At 48.3% G+C, this 23,309-nt stretch overlaps 1 protein-coding gene across 5 annotated transcripts in view; it reads left to right on the forward strand.

Moving 5' to 3' along the window:
• The first annotated feature begins 1,933 nt into the window (after positions 1-1,933).
• Positions 1,934-23,309, forward strand: part of MAMLD1 (mastermind like domain containing 1) — a 134,831-nt gene continuing 113,455 nt past the window's right edge. For 3 of the 5 annotated variants that reach the window (XM_019667895.1, XM_019667898.1, XM_019667899.1), the window contains exon 1: positions 2,982-3,230. The gene's annotated coding sequence lies outside the window, so the exon portion shown is untranslated. Of the gene's footprint in view, positions 2,028-2,552; positions 2,580-2,981; positions 3,231-23,309 lie in introns of those variants that run through there. The other 2 variants (XM_019667896.1, XM_019667897.1) reach the window with 2 other exon arrangements.

A 23,309-nucleotide genomic window follows, 5' to 3' on the forward strand; every position in this document is an offset into this window, starting at 1 on the left:
TCTCCATTAATCTGGGGGGTACTCAAGGTGACAACTACAAGGGAACCTCTGTTTCCAACAGTAACTGAAAGAACCACAATACATCTAGGCCACGGTACCCCTTGGTGACATGACTCTAGGCTGGTTTCAAGGCACACACAGAAAGCTCTTCGCCTGATCTCCACCATTCTTAACCTTTGTTCAGGTCATGAACCTCATTAAAATGAAACGAAATGAATGAAAACTATGGGTCCCTTTCCCAGTGTGTCTGGACAATCCTGTGGCCCCCAGAAAATTCCAGGAAAACAGAATCCTACTAACATTCTCTGAGTGGACACTCCCTGACAGATGCCGTACTAGGAGCTGGGAATACAGCTGTGGGCACAGATCACGGCTCTCCTGGGGTCTAACCTATAGAGGAGGATGTGGGGTGTGAGCCAAAGAGAAGAATCAAGGAAGAGTCCCGGGCATTTGGCTTGGGTGACTGGAAGGATGCAGCCGCCATAAACTGAGGAGGCAGACTATGGGAGACGCAGGTTTGGGGAGTGAACAGGAGCTCTTCTCGGGCAATGTGGAATTTGAGATGTCTAGTGTCCATCTAGGTGGTGATGCCAAGCAGGCAGATGGCCATCTGGCACAGGTGTAGCTGTCATGTCACAGGCTCCCGGGACATTGGGGGGAGTGCGCATCACCCACTCTACTGGGGAAGCAGAGGGGACGTGACATGAGGGCAGAGTGTATCTGTCGGAACAGAACCCTCTGTTCCACTTCCCTGACCAGTGCACTTTGGGGGGATCAAAATTTAGAAACACTCTTCAATGCTCTGTGATAGACACAGTTATCCCAGGTTGCAACTGCTTTGTTTAATCAGATTCCCTTCAAGATATGCAAGAGCTATCTCTAGGTCTAGGGGTTCATGGTAGCTCTAGGATGACTCCCCCTGCCTGCAGGACCCCAAAGGGTCAGGGGCCACAACTCCACCCGGGACTCCACTGAGGCCTTGTCTGGAGTGAAGGTGAGGACTGCAGTGTCACCAGAAAGAAATAACTTCCGCTGGCCGCTGGTTGCAGGCCCTCTGCAGAGCAGCCCCAGCTGGGCCCGGCCAAGGTAGATTCCTTCCCAGCTAAGTTATGCACGCCCACCGGGCCCCCAGGGGCCCTGCTAGCCCTGGTGCTGGGCAGGAGTCTGACACCTGTGCTCCGCAGTTGGGCCAGAACGCTGTTCTTCGCCCAAGAACTTCGGGAAACCTGAGGCCAGCGCCTAGCTCCGTGGTGCCTACTCAATCTATGAGGGGACAGCGCTAGGTTCTCAGAGGGCCTGCGCTGTCCTCGGGCTCGTGGCGTGGGCGTGGAGCGAAGGAGGGGCCGAGTGGGCGGCGAGCCCACCCTTTATTCCCAGCCCGAGGATCAGCCGAGTGCGACCAGATGTGGTGGTGACAGGTCGCTCCTCAGAGGTGCTGGTAGGAGCCGTGAGCGGGCTCTGGGGCTTGGCCCGCCAAGTGGTGCTGCTGTTGGATTGGATGCGGAGTCGGCCCGCGGGCTGAGCTCAGGGAAGTCCAGGTTAGGAAACGCAGCCCCAGCGGGGACCCCGGAGAAGGGCCGCAGGCCAGCCCCTGGGTGGGGGAGGGGAGCTGCCGGCCCCGGAGCCAGGTGGACTGCAGACGGAGCGCTGTGGCCCGCCCAGCAGTTTACAGGCAACCGGTGTGTCTGCAGAAGCCGCAGGTGTCCGCTCTGGGATAACCCGGTGCTGAGAGAGAACCGGTGCAGCCGAGCTAGGGCAGGGGCTTCGCCGCTCCAAGCCGGGAGGGCGGGAGCACAGACAGCGTCCCGTAGGAGGAGGAGGGGAGGGGCAGTAGGAGCGGGAGAGGGCGGGGAGGAGGAGGGGGCGGCTAGGCGAGCAGGGTGGCCGGTGCAGTTCAGTAGCAGCCACCTGAGAGCCCTGGTCCCCACTGCAGTCACAGCAGGTCGGCTGGGCTGTCCAGCGGCAGCCAGCGAGCAGACTCTTCGGCAGTAGGACAGGCGCTACCCACCCAGCGCCCCCGATTGAAGGTGAGCACCCTCCCGGTGGCTAGCTCTTGGGTCAGTCCCTGCTGAGAATGGGACGGGGTGGAGGTATCGAATAGGCTACTTTACGACGAGGCTCTGGTCCCTGTGACGCAACGGAGTCCTCCAGGGATCTGCCATCTCCCTCTCTCCCTCTCTCTTCCTTGGTGTCTCTCTTCCACTCATCTCCGTCATTTTCCCTCGGTTTCTGTCGGTGCCTCTCTCGGTCTCTGTCTCTCTCGGTCCCCGTCACTGGCGCGCACTCTCGCCTGTCTGTGGTGAGTGTTGGCTCTCCCGCGCTCCCGGTTGGCCCTCGGTCCGTCAGGGGCGCGCATGGCTCATCCGTTCGCTCTGCCCACTCTCTGGAAGGTTACCTGACGCCTGCGGGTTTCCCAAGCGCGCGGGGCTCCGCCTGTAGCCCTCCGGCGAGCCCCATCCGCTCGTGCCTGGGGGCGCTCGGTCACCCCGCTGTCGCCTCTTCCCATCAGCGCACCGTCTAGGCGGGCCACCTGCCGCCGAGGGCACCGAGCGCCTCTCGCTGCGTTCAGATACACAGAGGTAAGTGCCCCCTGTGACCCTTCCTCACCTCCCGCCCCTCCCCAGCTGCTCGGGTTCGAATGTACTGGAGAAATTAGGCGACCACAGCGAAGCCAGCCCGCGGCCGCTTTCCCTTTTAAAAAGTGGCTGAATGGCCCGGGAGGCCCCTTGGGAGGCAGCCGCGCTTCCTCTGCCCCTGGACCCATCGGGGCCCGGACTCTCGGCATTTTGGGGCTCAGAGCCCGCGGGGTCGCAGGCGGGGCAGCGTGGCTTCTTCCCCTTTAAGGCCTGAGCGGCTCGTCGCCGCGAGTGTGAGGGTGTGTGAGTGTGCGGCGTGCGTGTCTCCTCCTCCCCGAGTGACACAGCAGTGAGAAATGCCTATCAGTAACTTAAACCCCCGAAACTCCACCTTCCGGGCGCACGGCGCGGAGCCGGGCGGTGGGAATGGAGCGAGCAGATTGAGGCCGCCACTGCAGCGCCGCCGGCATGAACTTGGCCACGAGCTGAAGCGGCCGGTGGCGGGCGGGCGCGGGGACACCGGCCGCTAGCCAGGGGGTGATCTGCAACCGGGCCAGGCCACTCGGCGGGCGCCTGAGGCCAGGCTGCCCGCGCCGGCGGCTGCCCGCCCCTGGGGCACTGCCCCCGCCGCCGCCGTGGGAGCTCCGCAGCACGGTAAGGCTGAGGCAGGCGCGGGAGGTCCGACTGCTAGGGGGATTTGGGGTGCACTGGTGGCCCCATTTGTGATACCCATTGCAGAGGAGCCGGGGCCCAGTGGTACTGAGAGCCGGGGGACCCCAAAGTTTGCTCCAAGCACACGGCCCACCTGGCGCAGCGCGCGGCCGCCCCCCACTCGGAATCAGCCCGGTAGGGCTGAGCGCAACTCGCATCGCCGAGCACTGCGGCCTCTTCCTGCTCCCTTGAGTCCCTTGGGCGTCTGGAATCGGGCGGGGGTAGCCAAGTACCGCGGAGGGAAGGTAGAGGGGCACGAGCCACGCGGGCTTTCCGGCTGAGTCGGGCGACCCAAAGGCTCCCACTCTGCCCAGGTGCCCCAGGGCCGCTAGCAGCCCTGATGCCCCCGGCGACACTGCCTTCTCCTGCCAGCTCCCTGAGCCTGGGCCAGTCGGCAGTGGGCGCCGGGCGAAGGATTCCCCCCCCCTCACCCCAACCGGTTTGCCGCCGCCGAGAAGGGAGTGTGGAGTGTGCGCGCGCCGAGGCGGCTTGCCTTGCGTTGGCTCCCCTGCCAAATCCTCCCCTGGAGACCAGCCCCGAGCAGAGCTGGCGGCTCGAGGCAGCCTCGACTGGGCTCCTGCCCGAGCTCCCGGCGCCCCCGCGCTCCGAGCTCCCAGGCCTCGGAGCCGCGGCAGAGCCCGGCGCCGGCAAGGGCGGGCGGGAAGCCCCCCGGAGCGCCGCCAAATACTTTTCTCGGCCAGCTGGCTCGGCCAGGATCCATCCCGATGCAGCGTGTCCGAAGCTGCTTGGAAAGCTGGCCATACCGTCTGATTTTGATCCATGATTAAATGCGGACTGAGTAGACACTAATGGGATTAGCCTGCCAGAAAACTGCCCTGAAGTCGTTGGAAACTGAGCATACAGACGCACCTTGAGCTGGGGCTTCGCCCCCAGCGCTCGTGCAGCTGGGTGCGGCCGAGTGGGGCACCCCCATTGTGGGTGTATCAGGGAGGGAGCACAGGATGGCTGGGGGACGTTGGGAGAAGGGACCCCACTTGCTGAGGTGGCTTGACGTTGTTTTTGGCAGCAGAAGGAATCCCCGGGGCGACTTCCCAACGGCGAATGGGCCGTTTGCGGGTAGCCGACCTAGGTTGGCTCCGGGATATTGTGAGGGCGAGACGAGCATACTACAGGCGGGCAGCCGCGCTGAAACAAAGACGCAAAGTCTTCCTGAGCCCGAGCAATTTCGAAAGAGTTGGATTGGAAGAAGGCCCGGCTCTCCCAGGGGAGACCCCTGCGGGAATCGTGCTGCCCCCACCGGCCTCGGCCCCGTGGCCCGGGCGATTTTGTTCCCGGGCTTCGGTGAGCACCGCAGCGGCGCAGCCCAGTCCTTGGCAGGCGCGGGCCGCCGCCCGGGTGCCCACGGGCCGGGCGGGGTGAGCTGCGCACCCACGGGGGCTTCCCAGCGGCCACCGCCGCTCGGGGTTCCCGGAGCCTGTGCAGCTGCTTCCCCCACCCCACCTCTTGTCTTTATAGATCCCCCTCCCTCCCACCCACCCACTGCCGCCACTGCAACCAACAATCCGCTTTCTAAAAAGCCCCTTTGTTTCCCAGGAGGCTGGAGAGAGGGAAGGGGAAAGGGACGCAGAGGCAGAGGGCGGGGGGAGGTTGCCTCCCAGTGGCTTCCAGCCGCTTGGGACAGGAGGGCATATGTAGGCCGTGGGGGAGGGGACTGTGTTTCTAAGACCCTCTGCTGGAACCCCAGAAGGCGTAGAAGCCCTTGGCTCCTGGCGCCCACCACGCGCCCAATCTGTGGGTGGTGGACACTGTGGGCCCCCGCAGCCCGGACGGCCAGGCGGGCGGGAGCAGAGGCCAAGGACGACGAGCGCGCTGCTGGCTGGGCAGACGCGGCTAGCCGCTGCGCTCACTGGGCGCGCGGGCAGAGGGGGCGCCCTCTCCTCGGTTTCGCTTTGCAGACCCTGCCCCTTGCCGCCTGGGCTCTGGGGCTGTTGTCGCGCCCGGCCCGCCGGTGTGAGACAACGACAGAGACTACGGCGGCGACTCTGAGGCTCTCGCCACCCAGCGGCTAAGCTCTTCACTCCTTCCCGCGCCCTCCTGTCGCCACCCCCTCCCCCACACACGCTCCAGAGCTCCTCAGGGGTGTGGGGGGTGGGCATTGTTTGTAGGCAGGGAGGGAGTCGAAACGCCACCTCTGAGGTTCGAGCAGCCTGGGCAGGCGGTGGGGATGAGCATGCACCCCCTGCCCATGGGTCCGCCTGCCGCCTCTGCACAGACCCGGCGCCGGGCACTTGGAAGGGTCCAGGATTTAGCTGGCCCCTATCCCTTACACCTGTCCTCCCCTCCAAACTTGCGGGACCTGGAATGTTAAACATACAGTGAGAAATAACCTTTCGCCAGCCCGTAGGCCTGCCCCCGCCTCGTCCCCCAAAGCGGCCGGTTTCTCTCCTCGTAAAGTTTGTTTGGAACGGCAATCCTGACAATAGAAAAATTGACAAATAAGGAGAAGTGGGCGGAGCCCAAACTCGACTGGTGGGTCTCCAGAGTGAAGTGAGATTCCTCCTGATCTCTCATCGCCTCCGCCCCCTCTTCCCATTTCATCTCTTGGCGACTTGTTTTGTGCCTTTCCGCATATCTTTCCCCTACTCCATTCCCCTCCTCTCCCTGGAGATTATTCGTAAGTGTTGGTCGAACATTTGTTCTTTGGTCTTTGGAATAGAATGTGAAGCGTTAACCTTCCCCCCCCCACGCCCCCCATACACATCCCAACTGCATCTAAAACCACAAGAAAGTGCTCAAAGAGTAAACCACGAGCTCTACCTTCTCCTCCCCCCTTTGTGCTTCCCGTCTGGAGCAAGATCATTGGAAAATAAAGCTGCTGATGTGCGAGATGGAACATATGGTGCCTCCATAAGAGAGAAGCTGAAATGGCCTTGAACCTGCCGGACAGACCAGCTGTTTGCTGCCAGCCCGAGCAGCTAATCAGCTTCTTCCCCTTAAAGTAACAGCCCTCTTTTCTCTTGATGACCAGTTTGCATATTAAATAGGATATTCTCCAGAGGAGAAATTTGATGGGCTCCTATATTGCTTTGTGCTTTGGTTCTCTGCGACGCCTGTCCGTTGCTCTGGGGGCTGGCTTCGCCTCTCCCCACGTGGGCCTCCAGTGTGTGAGTGTTTTCTTCAACAGTGATGTAAGAATGTTGCTCAAAGTGGAAGTTGGGAAGAGAGAGACAGGAAAAGGAAAGAGAGAGAGGGATTGACCCGATTCCCAGATGCCAGGGAGGAAATCTCTCTGTTTTGTTTGTACTGGCTTTAGAAAAACTAGCAGTCCTCCCCCCATTTAAATATATCACAAGGAGCTGCAGTTCTTCCTTATAAGATCTCCTTAAAAATCATCCTCTTCCGGTTGTGACCATTTTCAGTTTTCCTTCAGTACAATGTGTTTGAGAGGGGGGAAAAAACCAGTTTGGCATTGAAAGAAGAAAGGCTTGAGGAGATAGAAGGAAATTCCATGTTAGGAAATCATTAGCAAAGGGTGACTTCGTCTGTTTTCCTGCTACTGACGCCGACAGTGACACAGATGTGTGGGTTGAAACAGGAACGTCATTGAATTTTAAACTCAACCAGGAAATAGCCTATTGATGCGGTGGGGGTGGGGGCTATACATTCCCTGCATCCTAAGGTAGGGGATTTACTGTTGTCATTCCTTTTCACTAAGGAAAAGGAATTTTTCAAGCTTGGCCAGCACAGTTAATACCATTTTCCCCCCCTTTTAAGCTGATCACCTAAAGGCTTAAAATGCACCTGTTAGTAGAGCATCCCTAGGAAACTCAAGCACCGCCTAGGCTTATGGAATGGGCAGAAACTGATCTTAGACAAATGGTTCTTTCAGATAGATAGTAGTTGGACTACTCTCCTTCTTTAAAGGGGCTTCCTATACGCAGCAAACCTTTTTCCTTTTTTTTTTTTTTAAGATTCTGCTTTTTTTTTTCTTTCTGCAGCGGTGTATTGGAGAAATAATTACCCTAGAAGCTGAGAAACTTGTGTACTAGAAAATTCTCCCCACTAATTAGTAGAGTGATCTTGAGCAAGTCCATCGTACCCCCTTGTTCTTCTCTCTCCCCTCCATGACCTTGGAGTCTGAGTCCTTTCCAGCTCTAACACACTGTGACTTGTGAATGAAATAGTCATTTTTCTGGGAAAGTTAAACACTGTTGGGGAAAACAACCATATATATATATATATATATATATATATATATATATATATATATATATATATGAGGCTGTGATTTTGAGGGGCAGTAAAAGAATGGCAGAGGCCAAGCAAAATAATATACAAGTGGGAAATGTTCCTTCTCTGTGTCTTCGGCCACTGTGAACTTCTAACCCAGAATCATGGATGGTGGAGGCTGAGAAGCAACTCAGAGGGCTTCTGGTCCAGTCCCTAATCCAGTGATTGCAGGGCCTGTTGACGGCAGGCCTCCTAATCGTTGGGTTGGTTTACAGATAACATGATCTAAACTCTTTGAAATTAGACTGGCATGTTTCCAAAGGACTCATCTAATATAGAGCAGATTTGCTATTTTGCAGTTATTTAGCAAAGGTTTCAAGGACAAGAAGGCTCTCCCTCTACACACATGTACCCCACTGAAATATGGGCTCTGAACTCACTGTTGAACCTTTTCTTTTCTTTTCTTCCTAGTCCAGCTGGGTCTTTTTTAAAAATTACATTTCCAACTTTGAGGATGCAGCAGCCATGAAAGAATCTACCACTGTCCTGCTTGATGTTAATATTGATTTTTTTTAAACGGATTGGGGGAGGAGTGGACATTATGAAGAAGGACCTTTTATCCTCTGAGCTCTTTGGCAATTATCTTGCTGCCATAAATGTTGATACACATATAATGGATGTAACTAAAAAATCTCCTTATCCAAGCAGAAAAGGCTGAGTGTTTGTTGGAGCAGATAGAATGCTGAGAGTGTGAATAGACCAACCCAGATGTGGCTGGGGAGGGAGATAAATGATGGGGGAACAGGAGTCGGTTACTATGGATCAGCACAATAAACCAATTCCCATCATACACCTCTCACAACACCACTGAGGGGTAACCTAGGCAGCACCAGTCAACTGTATGGCAGGAGCAGAGCCTCGCAAAGCTCAGCTGGAAGCAGTCTGATTTTTTTCAGACATTGAGTCCTTAAATATCTTCTGGACTTTGAAGAGGGAAACTTCATAAATCTGCATGAACCCGATGGGTTTTATTGCAGTGCTTACTACTGGTTTTGTCGTCTCTGCTGTCGTCATTTAGAAAGGAAGAGCAGGCCCATGGAGCCGGTTGGCAGTTAGTCAGGTGTCCCAGGGAGGGGTGGGCTGAAGAGCAGAGTCCTGTGGGGTCCTGCTCCCACATAACCTCCTTGGGGCTGCTGAAGTCCCAGAAGCATTTTCTGCAAGGAGAGGGGATAGAAGCAAAAAAATGAGGTTTCCTCCCTCCCATACCCCGTTGCTTTATTTTTTTCTCCCCATTCATAGAGCCTTCCCGATTTCCTTCGCGCCTCAAGTCCCCTCCTAAAATCTGACCTCTTATAATTTCCAAAACAGATATGTCACAAAATATTCCCCTGGGTGAGGCATAGCGAGGGGCCTCGCTGCCTGTGGACAGCAAGCTCCAGGAGTAAAGGTTTCCAGAGACAGGGCCAAGGAGCGCCGTAAGGAAAAGACCCTTTGCCAAGTCTGAGAATTGTCCTCATCCAGAGGGGTTCCCCCAGGCCTCCATGGAACCCCAGCTTCAGACTCCCCCTTCCTCCCTGGCCTACATGAGGGTGGACTCTTCCTGATGCTGGAGGAGGAGCCCACACATTGCAACCCAGTCCTGCCCTGCTTGCATTCTAGCCCTGGGGGTAGCCAGTATCCCTTTCTGCACAGCCCAGGACCTAGCTTCAAAGTGCTCCTACTTTCTGGAGGGATAGGGACCCAGCTACCTTCCCCCTCCCAGTGTACCCTGCTGCTCATTCTGCCTAGTAAATAACCAGTAAGTTGACTTTGGGAAATGCCATTTTCTTAAGGCTGAGAATTATTCCACGAAGCCCAGAGGACGCTGGGGCCAACCATGATTTTATCATGCTGGGAGGGAGCCTGGTCAGCTGGTCATTGTACTCACCCCCTTTCCTCCGCCTGTGGGAGCACCTGGACACTAGGCCGTCGGGACCCATTCTCCAGGTTCTAGAAGAGGCGCTGGAGGCCTCAGAGCCTGAAATGCTGAATGGCATCTGGGTCAGAAGGGCCTTGTGGCTCTGGCTTGTACCCTCCATCTTTGGCGGGGAAATGTGGGCTTTAAGGAAGTGAAGTCAGAACAAAAACCTAGTTTTTCTGAATGCTTTGGGCAATCTCAAGTCCTTGGTCCACTTGTCCTGAGCCACCGCCCTTGCCCAATGAATAGTATGTTTATATTTTGCCCAATATTTGACCCTGAAACCCCACCCCTGGCTTCCATAAGAGCCAGGTGACACAGAAGGGGAGAGGGCGAGGAGGAGTATGGGCTCCAGCTCTGCCTTTCTTTTGAGGGCCCCGTTAGCTAGTTGAGCACAGTCCTGCACGTAGTTGACGTAGCTGCCTCAACTCACCTACCAATTCACATGTTGAAAGATGGAGAATTTTTGAGCTGAAAGAGTAAAGCCCTATGATTTTACAGAAAAGGAAAGTGAAGCCCAGAGAGGTGGCCTGACTTTCCTGGGGGGATGCAGTGGATGGAGCCCAAAGTTGATAGAACCCTGGCCTCCCACTCCCAGTCAAGTACTTAGGTCCCAAACACCCATTTTGCACTCTTGCTGAGAAAGAGCAAATATGGTGAGAGGAATGTGGTGGGCAGAGAAGGATCACCGTTAACTGGTGTAATAGAATCCGCCCGTGTCAGTGTGTACTTTGCTGAGCATTGTTGGGACAGTAGAAGGGCGCATAGGAATTGGAACGCTGAGTCTAGAACCAGTTGAAGATCATTGAAGATTATAAGTTAAGGATCAGTCTGGGGCCTGGTCATTGGTGCCTCAGAAAGGAGTGTCTCGTCTTGTTTTGTTTTCAAGTTGCTGATGGAGAGTTGTGCAGCCAGCTCTTTGGAAGGCTGTGCTGGGTGGGCTCTATTGGCGGTTGTGGGTTGTTTGGGTTTTATTCTTAGTGCGATCTCAGTGTTAATATCTGCCTTGGGAAGTTCTAGCATCGACCTCAGAATTTTAAGTGGGACAGTAGTTTTGGGGCAGTTGCCAACGTCACATGCTTTGCGTGTCTAATTCTGAAAGACTGGCATGCATTATGCTAGGTTTGGGGAGGAGGGCACAGCGTTTCTAAGCCACTTGTCTGTCAAGGATTAATTTAACCTCTAATTACTACATTTTCTTCACAGTTTGCTGCACGAACATGTTGTAACAAAAGCTCAAAGAAGTATGCTATTTCATTTCGCCGCCACTCTAAAATTAATTTGGGGGATATGGAGTCAAATCTGACACACTTGGTGTTAAAATAATTGTGCTGACACTTGAATTAAAGTGAACAATCTGGTTGTTTCTAGTGATTCCCCAGCGATGGGGTACAGAGTATTATTGTGTTAGTCGTAGCCACAGCCCTCAAAATGAGTCCTGACAATGTGGAGGGCTGTCACTGCACTAATCCCACTGGACATCGTGTGTTGCCTTCAGAGCGTGACTAATGCCCTGCGTAGTGGGGCAGCCAGAGAGCCCTTCCAGGATGCTAACAGGGCGGGTTGTGAGGTCCCCTCCCACAGCAGAGGTGAGGCCACTACCAAATGAGAGCCTCCTGAGGGCCTGCTCCCAAGGCAAAACCTGTTCCAAACATGGCGGCAATGAAATTGCAAGATTAAAATGCCAGGGATTCTCCAAGCAGGCTCGTCTTCCTCCCTGTCCCCCCTCCATCCCCAGGGGAAGCCCCTTGCCAGCCCTACCAATCTCTTTTGATCCTCACCTCCCCAAAGGGCAACAGTGGATGAGAGAGCCACAGGCCCACTCCCCACGTGGGGTGGCTGGGAAGTCTGGCTCCTCAGACCCTGGGTGGGAATCCTTTGCAGGTTTGGATCCTCTTTTGGAGCCCATGAAAGTAAACTTGTGGGATGAGGGTGGCAAGCAGCTTAGCCATTGTTGAACTTCATCTCCTTGCCTGAGCAGTTGTGGAGAGCCAGACTTTACACTCACAAACGTACCCCTCCCTCAGTGGCAGAGAAGCATGATCATTGCTCTTCATTTCCTCCCAGGACAGAGAGGCACTTTGTCTTTCAGAGTACATTTTGCCCCTGGATTTGAGAACTGCAAGCTGACCTTGTCTCTCATCCTCAGCACATCCCTTCTGAAAGGTGGTGCCCACATAGAAAGGGCTCGGTCTGAAGCCCTTGTTCCCTACATGGCCGGGGACAGGCTGTCTGACATTTGCAGTTGCGCCTTTGAGTTGGGCTTTTGTAAAATCCTGCTCAAACCAAGTTCAGGTTCTGTCCCTCCCACTTTGCCCTTCCTGGATCTTAGACCTGCCCCTCCCCCTTCCCTGGAAAGGCGCCATCCTCAGCCCTCTGTGCCTTAGTGTGACTCGGGGAGAATCTGGAACCTCTAACTTGAATTATGGGATGCAAGGGTTACCGTGCTTTGGAGAGCATCCACTTTTAGGGCACAGGTAGGACGTGTTCAAGGGTGAAGGGGGCCCTCTTGGAGCCCCCAAGTAGTATCATGCCTGGCATAAAGCTGATTCTGTTCGTGAGATTGGAGAATGGCTAGGAGCATCTGGCTGCCAAGGTTCTCCTGAGCTCGCCCCCAGGGAGTGGACTCGAGCTGGTCTCTTGAGCCCCAAATCATAAAAAATGATTCCTGTCTCACTGAAGTAGGGGCGGCTCTTTGCCTCTTGGAGGTCACGAACTTCTTTGAGAGTCTGATGAAAGCTGTGGGTCTTCTCCTTAGACTGCCACACAAGTATATGCAATGTTGCATCTAATTTCAGGGGCTCATAGCCTTTGAGACAGGTTAAGAATGCCTCAGTAGGGTGCCTTGGGCTGTGCCAGATTGCATGGTCATCCCTGGTGATCACATGGGCATAGAAACACCGTGATGTGGTGAAAGAATATGAGGTGGGCCTTCCGCACAGGATATTGACTAGCTGTGGGATTTTAGGCAAGTCCCTGAACCTACCCGAGCTGCAGTGTCCTCAGCTGTCAGATGGGAATATGAGAATGCCGGTTCTACCCAGCTTAACGGCGTCAGTGGAGATTCAAACGAACTGGTGTTGGTGAGACCCATCTGGCACACGTAAGGCACACTCTCAGGTTGTTCTCTGTGGTGTCACTGGTCACCCTTGATTTGGCCTTCCCATCTTGCCTGCGAAATAACAAAAGAAAAGCAGGTTTCTTTTGACATGAAAATGTCCTCCTGCCCCTCCCTTTGACATTGTGTAAGTTACACCCAGGCAAACTAGCATAAGAGAGTCTAGCTCGGGAGTGACCTCCAGGGTCATGCAGTGTGTCTGGGATCTAGGCAGTTCTGGAGGCTGCACCTGGTCAGAGGTCTTGCTTGCCCAGCCCTTGGTGGCTCCCGAGTGGGGCCAGCATGTGTGTATCTGGCCCAGTGCCATGGGGGAGGTTTCATGTCGGCCTGCCACGGAAGTTGGCAAATGGTCTGAGAAGGGAAATGGTTTGGTTTTCCACCTTCCAGTACTGTCATGCCTGGCATCAGGGAGTAAGAATGGATCCTTGGATCTCCCCCAAATCAGTGGAAAGGTCCAGCCAGCTCCTCGTGAAAACTGGGTGGTAGACCTGCCCCGGGATCTGGCCAGGGCCCTGTCCTGAGGGACAGAAGCAGTTCTCTTTGGAGCAAAGCCTCAGGAGGAGCCTGTAGGCACTTTGGTGGGGTCTTGGCCCGGGAGGGAAGAGGGCTTCTGGACTCACCCAACCCTGGCAGTGTGGAAAGACTGCTCATGGCCCGGCCAAGAGGGCTGGTAAATCACAGATGGGGAAACTGAGGCCCTGAGGGGGAGCCTGCTTGCCAAAGGTCACATGAAAAGTCAGGGGCTGGCCATGCAAGAACACAGATGAGCATGAAGGTGTGTATGTCGTTGGCCCTTGTTGGGTCTGTGCTCCCTCCAGGCTCTCTGACTCCTGGCAATAGTCTGTTTTCACCTCTTTTAAAAACGCAATCCTGTCTTCAGATTAACCTGCCTTAACGAACGCTCAGGTTCTCAAAGTCAGCTTTAATGCAGTTCCAGAGTCGAGGCAGCCACAGGTTTGTAGTGCTGGTTATTCCCTCCCTTCCTCCACCCAAAGTTAGGAACTTTTTGGAAGAGAGTTTGTTGCTAGGAGATTAGGCTTTCCCCTCTCCTTTATAAAGAGAGGAATGCTGTTTGGCTTTGAACTGGCTTGCAAACAGATTGAGGGTTCCCCCCCTTTCTTTCATTTGTTAATCCAGCCAGATTTGCCAGGGCCGGTTAACTGGAGATCATGTTGAAAGTGAGCGTTATGCAGAGTGGCGCCGATACCCAACTTTTGCTGGAGTAGCTGGGTCTTAAGCTTCATTATTCAACTGGAGGGGGAGGAATCCTGCAAATCGCTTCAAAGTACATGCCACCCAGCAATTTGGGGCATTCTCACATAAGCATCTGAAACGATACTAGTCTGTAAATTGGGAATTATGGCAGTTAGCACTTGCCCTTTGGAAGAGTCACTGTTTGGGACGAGCTTTCTGGGCCTGGGAGGGATCCCTAGGGCAATACTGGGAAGAACGGCCAGCTGCAGGGCAGCCGACATGTGCTCTGGGTCTGGCTGTGCGTCTCAGTTTCCCCATCTGTCCAGTGAAGAAGTTGACGAGGGGCATCTGAGCTTGCCTTCAGCTCTGATATGTCATGATTCTCAGAGTTGCAAATTAAACTCTAATTAATATTTGAAAAGGATAAATCAGAATTTGTTCTTTTTGAAATGAAACCGTGACAGTTTCATTTTAGTTTGGTAGGTGGGGGCTGTGACTGCTATATAAACGAGGACAGTTCTAGAAGTTCGAGTAAAGACAAAGAGTTACGTATTTAGGTAGGACCAAAGAATGGGAAAGCGGACGTTCCCTTAGGGATCCCAGTTTCTTTTTATACACACGAGGATGCTGGGGCTCGACCCCCCTGCAAGCTGCTAGGAGCTGAGCTAGTCTAACACTCGGGCATTTCCACTCTCAGCCCACTGTGGGCTGTTTCCCCACCCATAGTTCACACATCCTTATAGAAGTATCCGGACATCCAGCTTTTGGGCCTGTGGTCAGCAGAATATTGGGCTGCGAGATTTTGATGTCTAGCTATCAGGTAGCAGCGTATCAAAAAGGAATTTTTCCTGTACCCTTGCCCCCAACAACCAAGAGTTGTTCTCTGCTAAAGTAAATACTTAATTTTGTTGGTTTGGTACCAAAGCCTAATTTAAAATAAAGCAGATTTTTAAAATAATTGGGGTGGTCCTTGGGGGGCTTGTTATTTGGAGTTATTATAATTTTAACATATGGGCTGCTTTAGGTTTGACTTCATATATGCTAATTTTCATTATAAAAACAAAAAAAAACCCTACGCCACCCCGCCCTTATTTTTTTAATGAGTAACAGTTTGTCTTGTCTAAAAGAACCTTTTAGTTTCTCAACTGTTTGCACCAGTAGTACTTGGCATGTTAGCTTATTTGTTTGTTTTTAAATCACACCTATAGTTCATGGGGTGCTTACAAAATCTGCCTGGCGCTCATCCGCACACAGCCACCAGATCTGAACTGTTTTTTTCAGCTCCAACCCAACCACGTCTTAATCTGTGCCCAGCCACCTCCTCCATAGGCCTGGAACAGGACCAGTGTCTGGGAGGCAGTGAGCCTGGGTGCCAGGGCCAGCTCTGCTACCTCTCTGTGTGACCTTGGGCAAGTCTCTTCCCCTCTCTGAGCCCCCAATGGTTCCCATCATGACAATGAAGGGGATGGCCTAGAGACGTAGAGGGCTCACTGAGATTTTCCTCTTATTGGGTTGGATTGTTCTATTTGGAGGCTGTGATTTGACCAGTGGAGTATATGACCTTTAGATCCTTTCTAGAGGTAAAATCCAGTAATTGTCTGAATCACTGAAAGAGGTTAGGTAGACATCAAGTCCAAGAAAAATGAAATGTACTAGCACTTTTAAATATATGTACTTCTCTGCCCACATAATTCCTGATGCCTGGCTGCCTTTTGGAAAACATGTATCTAGTCCCTCCTTCTTACTCAGATTTGTTGAGAGCCTTGGCTTGAAATCTACAAAAAGGGAGGTGGGAAAGGAAGGCAGTGCCGGAGGCCTTTCTCTGTACTGTGGACCTTGCAAGTGGTGGAGCTGGTTGAGTTACCTCTCCTCCCATGTGGACAGGTCAGTATGAAACTGGACCCCAAAGTAATCCAAAACTGGAACTTGGGTGCCGGTCAGTTCAGGAACTGGTCAAAAGCCATTTTTATTTATTTATTTATGTATTTAAATATTTATTTTTAGGGCCGGCTGAGTGGCTCAGTTGGTTAAGAGCTCGCTCAAGAGTTTGAGCTCTGAGCAACAGCGGTTCGAGTCAGCCCGAGCTGAGCAGCCGCTGAGCTGCCAACAGGTGGCAGGATGGCTCAGCTAAAACAAACAAACAAACAAACAAATATTTATTTTTATTCAGGTGTACAGAACAATGCAATAGTTATCCTTAAAAAGCCACTTTGAAAAATTGATTCTACAAAGATACTTTATGTGTCCACAAAATGCCAGACATTGTTGCATGGAGCATGGATGGATGGATGGATGGGATGAATGCAAGGAAGGATAGATAGCTCCATGAAAGTTAAGATGTCAAAGACTACGAAATACCCGTTGTGAGCCGGCTGCACCTTAGTATCTGACATGGCCTAGCACACTGCTATTGTGACAAATCCTGAAGCTCTGGCTGAGAAACAGATACTGCTTTATGTTTTGGAAAATTTAAATTCCCCTTTGGATGCCCTCAGTAGGATAAAGATCTGAAACCCCTTCTTATATTGATTGTTTTATTTACTTTAAATAAGTGAGTTTTGGACATATTAGGATAATTCTGTTTTACTGTTAGTTTCTTAGCGATAGATTCTTAGTGATAGACAAGTTATGCACCTTATAATTCTTAAGATCCTGTTTAGCCAGTAGTGTTTGAAACAGTTGCTAAGTAGTAAACATCCTTTAAGTGCCAAGGCAGGAACTCAGCTCTGGCCATTATGGAAGAAATTGAAACATAGTTAGGATAAGTTAGTCATTAGTGAAGAACAGATCCGGTTGTACCCTGTAGTAGAAACATCGTGAGGAAGTAAAATTTGGAGAAAAACAAACTTCTAAAGAAAATAGACCCTGGGAAGGAACATTGAAACTATGTAGAAAACAATTTCCTAATGGGTAAAGGTTTAAACGTGGAAAAACAACTTTGGGAAAAACAGCTCAATGATGTAAATAGTTACCTGCCCAGTATAAAAAGGACAGGCTGTAAAAATAAAGTGAGACAGTAATTCTTGAAAAGCGCTCCTCTGTCTCCACGTGTTCTTTCCTCGCAGACGCCGTCTCCACCTGAGGGAGCCCCTGGACTTGTGGGAGCCGGTCTCCCGCAAATACCCAATGTAAAGAACTTACACAAATTAATAAGTGTGAGGGTGGTGATACAAGAATGAACAAAACAGACAAAACAGCCTTATGGAAGGTAGCCTAGTGGGGGAGACCAACAAGAGACAAGCTTAATAAGTAAAAACATGGTATGTCCAAGGTGATGAGTATCTTGAGCAAAATAAATCACAGAAGGGAGTTGCAGAGTGCCAGGGAAGAGTGCGCTTTTAAATAGGATGGCCAGCAAGGACCTTGCTGAAAGGTAGGATTTGAGCAAAAACTTGCAAAACCATTTATCAACCGGGCCAGTGCTGTCCAACGGAAATATAATGCAAGCCTAAGATGCAAGCCACACGTATAATTTAAAATTTTCTAGTAGCCACATTAAAAAAAGCAAGTGAAATTAATGTAATATATTTTATTTAACCCCATCTAAAAATCTAAAATATTATTTCAACATGGAATCAACCTAAAATTGCTATGATGAGGTACATTCTTTTTATCATGCTAAGTCTTCACATTCCAGTGTGTAGTTTACACTCACAGCACATCGCAATTCAGACTAGCCACATGTGCCTCATGGCTACCATATTGGACAGTGCCTAACTAGACTCTTTATGTTAAACGTTCTCAATTTAACAGGTCCCTGATAAACTACTTTATATCACAAAGTCAGCTTTCATTGCTGACTGGCCTGAAATTATTTAAAACAACAAATGTTGTTAATCATCATTAATCTGCATAAGTTCTTTCACCATGAGTATTTAGTGACCTTTTACATCTTAACTCTTCATGTATCTACATGTACCGTGTCCATCCGTCCATCCATTCACTCTCCACAATGGCTCTGCGTGAAAGGAGTTCTCCAATTCTCAGTTTTTCTGCCTCATGGGCTGGGCTTTGAATGGGAATCTGGAGGGAGTTGAGTGGTCCAGCTGGTGGCTGCCACACTTAGCAGGGCTTTTGAGGAGCATTGGCAACAGGTCTTTTGTCAGAAGGCAGGCTCCATTTTGATTTTAAACTTACCAAAGCAAGAGTTCCCTGCATACCTGTGGGTGCCTGGAGACTCCTGTCCTGGTGCCCCTTGGAAACCCATGCATCAGCTGAGCAAATTTTCTACATGCTCCTAGGTCTTCTCCCTGGGGGGTAAATTGATCATTTTTAAGCTTTGTTTATTTAAATTTTGAGCTTGAGGAAAATTCAGACTTCAAAAAAAGTTGCAATAATAATACAAATAATTTCTGAGTACCTTTCGCTCAATTCCCCAAATGTTAATATTTTACCACATTTTCTTTGTTTTATCCACTTTTCCCTCCACACACACACACACACACACACACACACACACACACACACACACTATCTTTTTCCGAATTATGTGAGAATAAATTGCAGCCATAATGCTCTTTTATCCCCAAATAGTTGGATGTGTATTTCCTAAAAACAAAGACATTCTCTTGCGTAAGTATAGGGTGTTGATCAAAATCAGGACGCCGACATTGGTACCAATAAGATCTAAAGATCTTAAACCTTATTCAGATTCTGCTGATTGTCCCAAAAATGTCCTTTATAGCAAAAGAAAACTCAGGATCATATGGCGCATTTGGTTATGTTCCTCTAGTCTCTTTTAATCTAGGACAGTTCTTCAGTTTGTCTTTGTGTTTTGTAGCATTGATATTTGTGAAGAATACCGGCCAGTTATTTTGCAGAATGTCCTTCGTTTTGTGTTTGTCTGACGTTTCCTCAACGATTAGATTTAGGTTTTGCATTTTTGGCTGGAATCTCACAGAAGTGATACTGTGTCCTTCTCAGTGCATCACATCATGAGGTATATGATGTCGATAAATCTCATTATTGGTGATGTTACCCTTGATCACTTGGTTAATGTGGTGTCTTCCAGGTTTCTCCACTGTCGATTTACTGTTTTCCCCTTTGGAATTATCTTATGGGAATTATTTTGAAGCTATGTTAATGTCCTGTTACTCTGCAAGCTTCCACTCACTAGTTTAGCATCCACTGATGGCCCTTGCCTGAGGCAAGTATTTTATGCTGATTGCCAAACAATGAATTTCTAATTCTGTCATCCGTTCTATCCTTATTATTTGGCTTTGTACTGTTGAGAGTTTTCCTTCCTCCCTCATTTATTTACTTATATATTTATGTATATCAGGTCAGCTCATAGATCATTATTTTATGCAATGAGTTATAATTCTTTACTATCATTATTTATTGGGATGCTCAAATTCTCCCAGGTTTGGCCAGTGGAAGATGCTTTATGCTGCCTCTTAATGTCTTGTTGACGTGTCCCTAATCATTCTCTGAGGATGGCCTTAATTTCTGGCACAACAAGAGGCTCCAGGCTCATCTTGTACATTTTCTGACTCGGCTCTAAAAATCAGCCATTTTCTCAAGAAGCTCTAGTTTCCCTTAGTGGAGAATGATATTTACAAACCAAGATCTGGCCACTAGAGAGATGTATGCTCATTTCTACAGGAGTAGCATTGCTAGTAGACCCTCGCAGTCCACAAAGCTAGGTAATTAACTATTTAATTAACACACATCTATACTTCATTTTATTTTATTATTCTACTAATGTTTATTATTGTGGCAACATCTCTATCACGAGTTTACACTGATACCTCTAAATTGCATTCAACAGCAAAGTTCATTCTATCTTCCCCCTTTCAATATGTGTAACTCCCTTTTATGACAGTGACAAATCTCTCTGCTATTATCCATAATATATTTGCCCATGTACTGAATCCTAGGATACACAGAAAGTACTTTCAGAATTGCTAACCCAAAACTCTGTGAAAACAAGCCTATTAACTAGAGTACAATATTTGTTTAGAATTCATTTTGCCTTTAGTTTAAGGATATATTGTCCAAAGACTGTTCAAAATTACCGGGCTCCAGTGTGGTCATTTGAATATGGTTCAGTTCATTTGTTCCTGTTTAGATTCCTCTTGGGGTTTCTGTTTTCCTGTACTTGTTAATTCATTAATTTATGTTAAATTTATTGAGGTAACATTGGTTTACAACATTTTTTAGAAGTTTTAGCTGTACAACATTACAATTCGATATCTATGTTCTCTAATACATGCTCACAACCCCAAATGTAGTTTCCTTCTATTACCATATATTTGACCCCCTTTATGCAATTCACCCTCCCTCCACCCCCATCACCGCTGGTAGCCACCATTCTGTCGTTAGTATCTATGGGTTGTTTTTGTTTGTTTTGTTTGCTTAATTCTTTTTTTTTGAGCCTCTGAAATACTCACATAATTCCAAAAGTAAGACCATACAAAAGTGACACCTGCTGTTAACTTCTATCCCTTGTCCCTCATTGCATTTATCCCCTCTAAATAACCAAACTCATTTGTTCTCCTTTTTCTCTTTTTGCACAAATGAGCAGATATCTGTGCATTTTCCGATGTTCCTTTCTTTCTCATGTGAAAGGTAATATACTGTAGATACTCTTTTGGGCTTTGATTTTTTACATGACAGTACATCCTAGCAATCACTTCATATCAGTTCATAGAGATCTTTTCTCATTCTTTTATTACAGCTGCATACATAGTAGGACATTGTGTGGATGTACCATAGATTATTCAACCACCCTCCCATGTATGAACGTGTAGGTTGTTCCCTGCATTTTGCAACTACAAACCATGCTGCAATCAACAACCTGGTGCATATGTATTTTCATTTTGTTTGAGGTGTATCTCCAGGGTAGATTCCTAGAAGTGGAATTGGTGTGTCAAAAAGTAGACACATATATAGTTTTGTTAGGTGTTGCCAAATTCCCCTCCTGACAGGTTTTACCAATTTACATTCCCCTCAGAAATGTGTGCGTGTCTTTATCCCGAATGCCTTGCCAATAGTGTTTGGTATACTTTTAAATTTTTGTAAATTTCATAAGTGAGAAATGGTATCTCATTAATTTTAATTAGAATTTTTCTAATTATAAGTGACTTGGGGCATCTTTTAACATATTTTAGAGCCTTTTTGGGGTGTGTGCGTGCGTGTGTGTGTGTGTGTATGTTCATGTCTTTCTCACTTTTTCTATTGTTTTTTTTATTATGGTATTTTATCCTTAATTTTTAGAGTTTTTGTATTAATGATATCAGTTTTTTAAATATATACTATATCTTGTAAGTAATTTTCCCGATTTGTTTGTTGTTTTCTGATGTTTGTTTTTCTTTGACATGCAGAAGTATTTTATGTAGTCAAACATCAATCTTTTATTTTATTGCATCTAGATTTTGAGTCACAGTTATAAAGTCTTTCCTCACACCAAGGTTAAAGAAGAATGTACCCATTTTTCTTCCAGTATTTGTAGGGCTTTAGGTTTTACATGTAGATTCCTAATCCGTTTGGAGTTTATTCTTGTGGATGGCTATATATCTTTGCCTATTTTCATATGGCTACTCAGTTATCACAACCCCATGTTTTAAAACACCTATCTTTGCCCCCAGTGATTTAAATGTCACCTTTATCGTATATTCAATTTCCATATGTACTTGAGAATATTTCTAGATGTATGTTTTGTTCCACTGGTCGATAATCTGTGTTCTTTCTCCAGTATCACAGTGTTTTAATCATAGAAGACTTATAGTATGATTTTTAAAAACTTTATTTATGGTTAATTGTAAATTTACATGTTGTCGCAAATGGTAAGGTTTCGTTATTTTTTATGGCCGAGTAATACCATTTACAGCAACATGGGTGGACCTGGAAGGTGTTACGCTAAGATAAATAAGTCAAATAGAGAAAGACAAATACCATATCATCTCGCTTATATGTGGAATCTAAAAAACAAAATAAATGAACAAACAAAACAGAAACATACAGAGAACAAACTGATAGTTTCCAGAGGGGAGCACGGTTGGGGGGCTAGATGAAAAAGGTGAAGGCATTAAGAAATACAAATTGGTAGTTACAAAATGCTCATGGGGATGTAAAGTACAGCATAGGGAATACAGTCAATGATATGGTAATAACTATGTACAGTGCTAGGTGGATACTAGACTAATAGGGGGGATAAAAACATGTAGATTACTATGTAACTGTAAGAAATTATCCAGAAAGTTCCTGTGTAGCTGTAGCCTCCCCCAGTGTCCCCTAATGGTAACACCTTACGTAACTATAGTACAGTATCAGGACTAGGACATAGACATCAATACAATCCATCCAAAACAAAATCTCAAGTTGAGTGTTTAGAGTTCTTTATATATTTTACATACTTGCCATTGTCCGATATGTAATTCGAAAATACTTTCTCCCAGTCTGTAGTTTGTCTTTTCATCCGCTTAACAGACTCTTTTGCAGAAAGATTATTTTACAGACCATGCATTTCTTATCAAGTCTAAGAAATATTTACTCATTGAGTCCTCTATTCAGTGAACACAGCATGTCTATTTATTTAGATCTTTATTTCTTTTTTTGTTTGTTTTTGTTTTTTTAGCTGAGCCCACCTGCCACCTGTTAGCAGCTCAGCGGCTGCTCAACTCGGGCCGGGAATCAAACCACTGTTGTTCAGAGCTTGCATTCTTGAATGAGCTCTTAGCCAACTGAGCCACTCAGCCGGCCTAGATCTTTATTTCTTTCATAAGCGTTTTGTAGCTTTCTGGATACAGATCCTGTGCACGTTTTCTTAGATATAAGATCGAAGTATTGCATTTTCTTTGTAGCAATTGTAAATGGTATTATGTTTTTTGGACACAGTTTTATTGATACAGTTCACATACCATAAAATTAAAATGTTCAATTCAGCGGGTTTTTTTTTACTATATAAATCAGAGTTGTGCCACCATCACCAATATCTAATTTCAGAACATTTTTGTTACCCCGAAAAGAAACCACATACCCATTAGCAGCCATTCCCCATTCCCCCTTACCCTCAGCCCCTAGCAACCATTAATCTGTTTTTGGTCTCTATGGATTTGCCTATTCTGGACATTCCTATAAATGGAAGCTTATAATAGGTAGCCGTTTGTGAATGATGCCTTTCCCTTAGCATACTGTTTTCAAATTTTATCCATGTTTTACCATGTATTAGTACTTCAATCCTTTTTATTGCCAAGTAATATTCCATTGTATGGATAGATGACATTCTGTTTGTTCATTCACCAACTGATAGAAATTTGAGTTGTTGCCACTTTTTGACTCTTATGAATAACACTTATGAACATTCATGTACAAGTTTTTGTGTAGATATAGCTTTTATTTCTCTCGGGTATATTCCTAGGAGAGAAATTTCTGGGTCATATGTGTAACATATGTGTAACATTTTGAGGACCTGCCAAAGTGTTTTGCAAAATTAGTTGCACCATTTTAGTCTCACCAACAATAGATGAGTATTCCAATTTCTCCACATCCACACCAACACTTTTCATTTTCTGTCTTTTCTGTTCTTATTTTTTGATAACGAATCATGTCTCTTTATTTC

This window comes from Hipposideros armiger, unplaced genomic scaffold, assembly GCF_001890085.2.
Source record: "Hipposideros armiger isolate ML-2016 unplaced genomic scaffold, ASM189008v1 scaffold_509, whole genome shotgun sequence".
NCBI lineage: Eukaryota > Metazoa > Chordata > Mammalia > Chiroptera > Hipposideridae > Hipposideros > Hipposideros armiger.